This window comes from Crocuta crocuta, unplaced genomic scaffold, assembly GCF_008692635.1.
Source record: "Crocuta crocuta isolate KB4526 unplaced genomic scaffold, BGI_CrCroc_1.0 scaffold1269, whole genome shotgun sequence".
In the NCBI taxonomy this organism is placed as follows: domain Eukaryota; kingdom Metazoa; phylum Chordata; class Mammalia; order Carnivora; family Hyaenidae; genus Crocuta; species Crocuta crocuta.
The window spans coordinates 511,978-519,688 of NW_027531335.1; the positions used below are offsets into that span (position 1 = coordinate 511,978).

At 48.8% G+C, this 7,711-nt stretch overlaps 1 long non-coding RNA gene across 1 annotated transcript in view; it reads left to right on the plus strand.

The window, feature by feature from the left end:
* LOC144238165 (uncharacterized) overlaps positions 1 to 7,711 on the plus strand; it is a 36,015-nt gene that overhangs the window by 24,728 nt on the left and 3,576 nt on the right. Inside the window, exon 4 of the long non-coding RNA XR_013337031.1 lies at positions 6,326 to 6,523. This is a non-coding gene — a long non-coding RNA (uncharacterized LOC144238165). The remainder of the gene's footprint in view (positions 1 to 6,325; positions 6,524 to 7,711) is intronic.

Sequence of the window (7,711 nt, forward strand, 5' to 3'; positions counted from 1 at the left end):
ACTACCTCTGCAACCCTGGGCAAGTTACCTAACCTCCATTTTCCGCATCCATAAGATGGAGATCGCAGCAACGCCTGCATCACAGACAGCCATGGGAAAGACGAAATGAAACAATCCACGTACAACTCGTCACAAAGGGCCTGGCGTCTCTGGTGCTCTCAGGAGATGGTTGCTGTTGTGATGTTTCAGGGGCAAGGTGGGATGAGGTTTGCTCCTGGCTTCTTTTGNCCAGTAAATCGGCTTCTCTCGGTAGTGCCTCGAGGCATAAGGATAACGGCAGTTGCTCTTCTGGACTCCCTTGAGCTCCACGGCAAAAGATCCGTTATTTGATTTGGGAACTTTATTGTGTCTGAGCTTTGAACGAAATGAGATTTTAAAATGAAAGAAAAGATGAAATAGTCAAGGTCAGAATAATAACATGAAAAAAACCATATGCCCCCCATTCCCAGTTTCCCCATTCATCAAACGGGCCTTTCCTGAATCTCTACTGAGAGACGGGTGATTACAGGCACAGACTGGGCTTGTATCCACTACTTACTAGCTGCGTGCCCTTGGGCAAGTTACTTAACCTCTGTCGCTAGATCCATATTTGTCAGTTGGGCGTTATAATAGTACCTATCTTTAGGGGTGTTGTAAAGAACCAATACATGTAAAGCACTTACGGAATTACTTGGCACTGATGAACACTTGATAGATATTCACTGATGTGATTACTATATGCTACATACTGTAGTAGGTGCTGGAAAAACCAAGATAAGTAAGCGCCATCCGTGCCCTCATTACACTCACAGGCTAGCAGAGGGAGAAAGATGCACAGACCTATAAATCCAATATGGCGTCATAGACAATAAAGATGGAAATGTGCCCAGGCTACTGAGGGGGCATTGGGAAAGAAGAGATCAAGTTAGCTTGGTTGGAGAGCAGTCTGCAAACTCCATGGAACGGGAGAACAGGTGGGGGTGGGGGCGCACAGCAAGTACATGTTTGCCGACGTAAACAAGGATTCTGGGTCCAGAAGAGTAAAGGCAACTGATGGATTGGTATGTCTCGGATATAAGGGCAAAGGAATAAATGGGAGATAAAGTTGAAAAGGTCAGCAAGGAGCAGGTCCTGAAAACCTTTTTAAGTTTTCAACTTGGCAATTTGTACTTGAGGGGCACCTGGGTGGCCCGATTGGTTAAGCGTCCGACTCTTGGTTTCGGTTCAGGTCAAGGTCTTGAAGTTCATAGGTTCAAACCCCGTGACAGTCTCTGCACGGGCAGTGTGGAGCCCGCTTGGGATTCTCTCTCTCTCTGTCTCTCTCTGCCCCTCCCGTGCTCTCTCTCTCTCTCTCAAAATAAACAAACTAAAAAAAGGAATTGGTACTTTATTTTGAACAACAGGAAACCCTTGAAGGGGTTTAAGTAGGGAAGTACCACAATCAAGGCACTTTAAAAGGACCCCAGTGGCGGCAGTGCGGGGCAAGGTGGGCAGCAGAGATACCAGCAAAGAGACGATTGTAGGGTCCCAGGCATGAGATGATGAGATTAAGGAGCTGAAGTAAGTATTGCAGGCACGGAAAGGTGGGGAAGGGCCCTGTGGATGTTATGAAGAGTGCCAATCGACTGATGACTAAATGACAGAGGATACGGAAGGAGGACCGCTTTTGGAGAGGGGGTCTGTGCAGTCATTTCAGGACCTGTTGGGTGTATATAAGGCAGTTTGTAGTGTGGAAGAAAGAATTAGGACTGGAGATATAAATGCAGGAGATCTTGGGGCGCCGGGGCGGCTCAGTCGGTTAAGCATCCGACTTCGGCTCAGGTTGTGATCTCATGGTTCATCTGAGTTTGAGCCCCGTGTGGGGCACAGAGCCTGCCTGGGGTTCTCTCTCTCCCTCTCGCTCTGTCCCTCCCCCACTCGCTCGCTCTCAAAATAAATAAATAAACTTAAACAAAAGAGGGAGCAAATTCTAGGGGCCTAGCGAACAAGGATAGCAGGATGGCATAAGATTAGAGATTTAGGCAAGGGCTCCATCTTATTCGGTCAAAGTAGAGAGCTTCGATGTTATACTCCGTGCAGTTGAAAGCTCTTGGAGGGTTTTGAAGCAGGGAGCCTCATATGGCATGATTTAAATACTTAAAAGCTGGCTCTGGCTATTGCGTGGAGACTGGCCCGTGTGGGCCGGGAGACCACGGAGGAGACTCGCATCAATCCAGGGAAGACAGTAGCGGCTCAGGTCACATGGGAGGCCGGAGGAGGCCGAGGGTGAGGAGAGAGGGAAAGAGAGAGGAACACGGTAATCGAGGAGAAGACTGGTGGCATTTGCCGGATGAGGGACATCAGATGAGGGAGGGGAAGGCATCAAAGGTCCTAGCCCAGGACCTGGCAGGTGCTCGGTGGAAGGCCGTGGAATGAATGAATGGGTCAGGGTCTGGATGGAGATTGTTGAAGCCACGGGGAATGTATGGGCTTAGTTAGCGTCGCTTCAAGGAGAGCCTGAAGAGCGAAATGAGATTCCGAAGGGGTGGGCAGAGGAAGGACCGCCTAGAAAAGCGAGTTGAAGAAACAACGAGAATGGTGGGAGGAGAAACAAGGAAGTGTGATGTTCCAGAAGGCAGCCCCGCTTTCCTCTCCAGAAGCAGCCCGTGCTGGCAGATGGGCGGGTAGCCTTCCAAGTCGTCTTCTATATATTTACATACATCCACAAATGTTTATATTACATGCATATGTAGTCTTGTGGGTTTTATATAAATGAGCTCAGAGCACATGCATTATTCTATCCCTTGCTTCTAAAAAAATATAACGGCTTTCTTGAGCTTTAATTCACATACCGTACAATTCGCGCATTGAAAGTGTACAACTCAGTGGTTCGTAATATCTTCCCAGATATGTGTGTAGTATCTTCCCAGATATGTGTGGCCACCACCATAGTCCATGTTTAGAATGTTTTCATCATCTCAAGAAGAAACCCTGTGGGGCGCCTGGGTGGCTCAGTTGGTTAAGCATCCAACTTCAGCTCAGGTCATGATCTCACAGTTTGTGGGTTCGAGCCCCGCATTGGGCTCTCTGCTGNGAGCACGGTGTTCTCAGGGTTCATCTATGTTGTCGCCTAAATCACAACTTCATTCTTTCTACTGCCGAATACTGTTCCGTTGTGTGGATGAGACCGCCTTTTGTCTCGCCGTCCGGCGGTGGGAGGGCAATGGGTTCTCCGCACTTTGGGCCACTATGAAGAATGTTATGAACGTTTACGGTAACAGGTGTTTGTGTGGACGTGCATTTTCATGTCTCTTCGAGTATATTCCTGGGGCGGAATCGTCTATGTGTGACACTCGGAGGAACTGCCAGGCTGTTTTCCAAAGTCACTGTACCATTTTACACGCCCACTAGCAGCCCACGGAGTTTCCAAGTGCCGCACATACTAACACTTGTTACTACCTACCATTGTGCTTACAGCCAAACTAGGGGCTGGGCTGTCACTTTCTTTTTTTTAAGGATTATTTATTTTTGAGAGAGAGCGTGTGAGCAGGGGAGGGGCAGAGAGAAAGGGAGACAGAGGATCCGAAGCAGGCTCCTTGCTGACAGCACCGAGCCTGATGAGGGGCTCCATCTCACGCACCGTGAGATCATGACCTGAGCCGAAGTCGGACGCTCGACCCACTGAGCCACCCAGGTGCCCCCATGATCACTTACTGTTTTATCTAATGCACCTTGAATGCTTTTCCCTATTGGCACTTACGGATTTCTTGTACATTTAAATGCTCTGTGGTATTTCACAGAGACCCTTCTTTTCAAAATAATCCTGCCNTGAGTACTTGGAGTGAGTTATCAGCCCTGGCACAGATCAGTCCTGGTAAGTGACAGTGACAGGGAGCTGGAGTGTATAGTACAGCATCGGCATCGGGCCGAACCCTAAAAGTAGGTTTTTGCATGAGAGACGAAGGCTAGTTTTTCGTCTGGATTTGCATTTACGCATTTCCTCTGTTGACTTCCTTCCTGCTCCCTCCCTTCCCGCTTCCCTTCCCCCCCCTTCCCTTCCCTCCTTCCTTCCCTCCCTCCCTCCCTCCTTCCTTCCTTCCCACCCTCNTCACTTCTCTGCCTTCTCAAACGGCTGATTCACAACATAACGTGACCTTGTCCTGTGCCTCAGAGTGTGCGTTATGACCGTCTCCTTTTGCTGTGGACTCTGAGGCGTGTAGGAATATGTCTTTCCCTCTTAAACGGGTCCCCAATTTCTGTGCTTTCGAAGTCCTGTCTGCCTCAGCTTCCAGTTTTACTCTTTTTGTGTCAGAGACTGTGACGGGCTTTCTGGAGCTTCTTCTAATAGACAGTTTCTTGACCGAGGACTGACTCCCTGCCTCTCCTGTGAAGTTTATGGGTTTCACGATAGCAATTTTACATGCTGCTTGGATGCTTTTTTTCTCTTCTAGGTTTGTGGTTACATGATGGCCGAGGTCAGGAGAAATCTGATCTCCAGAAGAGAGTCGGTGCCTCTTTAATTTGATCTAGGCTATTTTGGGCAGGCTAGTTTTCCAGCCTTGAGGACTTTAAGGAATAAGTGTGCGTTCCCCTTAGCCACACTCTTTTCCGTGGGAGGGACCCGCCCTGCTTAACGCCGTAACCACTAGCTGCATGTGGCTTTTACAACTTAAATATAAGTCATGAGTAAATCAGATTAGGAAGTCGGTGTAGCACCGGCCACATTTCAAGTTCTCAGCAGCCCCACGGGGCGAGGGGCTACCGTCCTGGAGAGCGGGGGACACGGCACATTTCCGTCACCGCAGGTGGCTCCATCAGACAGCAGTGGCCTCCTCTCTGAGCCAGCCTCTCGGGTTTCGCCCTCCCAGACTGGAGCGGCTCATGTTTGTCACGGAGGCCGCGCTCCTCCCTGCTCCGCAGTAGCCCCCGACTTCCCACCCCGATCGTGTCGCTTGTCCTCTGTCAGGGTAGCAGTTTTCTGTTGTTGCTATAACAAATTCCCATAAACTTTATGGCTTAAAACAACACAAAGCTATTATCTTAACGGTTGCGGAGCTCAGAAGTCAAAAATCAGCTGTTTTCCAGCTCATTCCGCCACCACCCGCCCCCATCTTCAAATTGAGCTCAGGGCATCTTCAGATCGCTCTCACGCCCTCACCTCTGCTTTCATAGCACATCACCTTCTCTGACTTGGACTCCCCTGCCTCTCTCTTTTCTGGACTCTGTCGTTGGATTAGGCCCACCTGGACATTTGGGGGAGGGGACCGTGATCCAGCGTAGCGGGTGGTCTTCTCCAGCGATACCTTGTTTTCCTTGCAGACCAGTGCTGCGCAGCATACGCCACACGCTGATGTCCCGCGGTTTTACACAAAGGGAGGAGAATGTCTTAAAATGTTATTTTCTGGGGCGCTCAGGTGGCTCACTCGGTTGAGCGTCCAACTCTGCATTTCGGCTCAGGTTGTGATCCCAGGGCCTGTGGGACTGAGCCCTGCGTCCGGCTCTGTGCTGAGCGTGGAGGCTGCTTAAGACTCTCCATCTCCCCCTCTGCCCCTCTTCCCTCCTTGCTTGGCGGGTGCTCTCTCGAAAAAACAAAACAAAACAAAACAAAAAATATATATATAATATAATCATCATAATAAAATTGATAAATTAAACAAAAAGACTTTGCCTAACCCAAGGTCATGAAGACAATAAAATAAAATGAGTGAATGAATGAATGAATGAATAAATAAATAAATAAATCTTATTTTCTGCCTCTGTCCTGTCAGGAAATACCACATTTTGCTTAAGATTCTCTCTTTCTACCCCCTCCCCTGCTCTCACTCGCTCCAAACAATAAATAATAAAATAAATAAATAACATAAAAGACTGCCTAACTCAAGGTCATAAAGATTTTTAGTTCATTCATTCATTAACCAATTAATGTCAAAAATCGTATTTTCTGCCTCCATCCTGTCAGGAAATACCAAAGTTTGGTTGTTCTGACCCCTCACAATAAGATTCTATTGATATATTGGCACAAGAGTGTCTTTCACGCAAGACCCATCCACATCTCGCTCCGTGTCCCGTCCCCACATTTGCACCCCTGTAACAGGCTCTGTCTCAGGGCTGACTTCTGCCAGCCTTTCCTCTCTCTCTCTCTCTGTCACACACACACACACACACACACACACACCCAAAACCCTGGAAGCTTGATCTGTTAACCAAGGGAAAGCCCCCTGAGCTTCTTTTCACCTAGGAAAGGGTGGCAGACGAAAGCCTGAGTCATTCCTGGGAGAAGCAGCAGCAGCAAGAAGTAAAAATGGTCTTCTATTTTCAGTCTGTACAAGGCGGCACAGCCTCATTTCTCCTTGCTCCTCCCCGCTAGGTAGAACTGTGAGTCCCGGAAATAATTCAAGAGGCCACCGAAGAAGAATTCCAAAACGTGTGAAGAGAGGAAGGCGGAAGGCAGAATGGTCAGGGACCCTGGGACCAGGGGACATCATGGTAGCAAGCGCCTGCGATAAGGAGGGGAGCCGGCGCGGCACTTCCCAGCCCCCCAGCCTGGCGACAGAAGGCAGCTCAGGTAGGCAGCTTCTCCCTCCAGATCGGATGGGACGTGGACCTGGCAACTCCGGCAACGGTAATCCAGTGGCGNAGGCAGCCTGGCCCAGGGAGCCTGTTTGTGCCCACGGTCTTGAGGGGCCCCTCTCCCTCGGAGAGGTACCAGGATGGACTACGGCACTGACAAAGGGCGGGGGTCCCACCAGAACAGGCAAAACCGGGGACGGTCACATGTTTCCACGGACTAAAGACTCCCTTTCTCCACCTACGGGCCTCAGGCCCCCCCAGCCTGGGGGAGCCCCTTCTGCTCCCGGAGGCACCACTGGCGTGGGCCAGTGGGGGTCCCCGCAGCGCTGCACAAACAAGCGGACAAAATAGCGTCACAGAGGCTCTGCAAAGTAAATCGTCATTGAAATCACAGCCTATAAAAGTAGGCCAGGACCTGTGTGCTAAACCTAAGCAGAGTGACTGCCTACTAAAATAAAAGACTTAAATAGGCTCCTGTGTGTACCTGTGTGGCTCAGGCCATTAAGCGTCCATGGACTCTTGATTTCAACTCAGGTCATGATCTCAAGGTTCGTGAGTTCAAGCCCCACATCGGGCTCTGTGCTGACAGTGTGGAGCCTTCTTGAGATTCTCTGTCTCCCTTTCTCTCTCTCAAAATAAATAAATATTTTTAAAAAGAGCTTAAAATTATTTTTAAACGTTTATTTATTTTCAAGAGACAGAGAGAGACACAGCATGAGCAAGGGAGGGGCAGAGAGAGAGGGAGACACAGAATCTGAAGCAGGCTCCAGACTCTGAGCTGTCAGCACAGAGCCCGATGCGGGGCTCGAACCCACAAACTGTGAGATCGTGACCTGAGCCGAAGTCAGATGCTTAACTCACTGAGCCACCCAGGTGCCCTCCCCAAAAGATTTAAATAGTCTCCTGACATAATAGCCAAAATACACTGAAAAATCACCTCTCATACCAAGAACTAGAAAATCAGGGCTTGAATAAGAAAAGACAATCAACTGACATCAATAGGGAGATGAATCAAATGTTAGAATTATCTGACAAGGATAGTAAAGCAGACATCACAAAAATGGTTCAGTAAACAATTGCAAATCTCTTGAAACAAATGAAAAAGTGGAAAATCGCAACAAAGAAGTACAAGTTATAGAAAAAAAGTGCTAAATGGAAATTATAAAACCGAAAAAATACATTA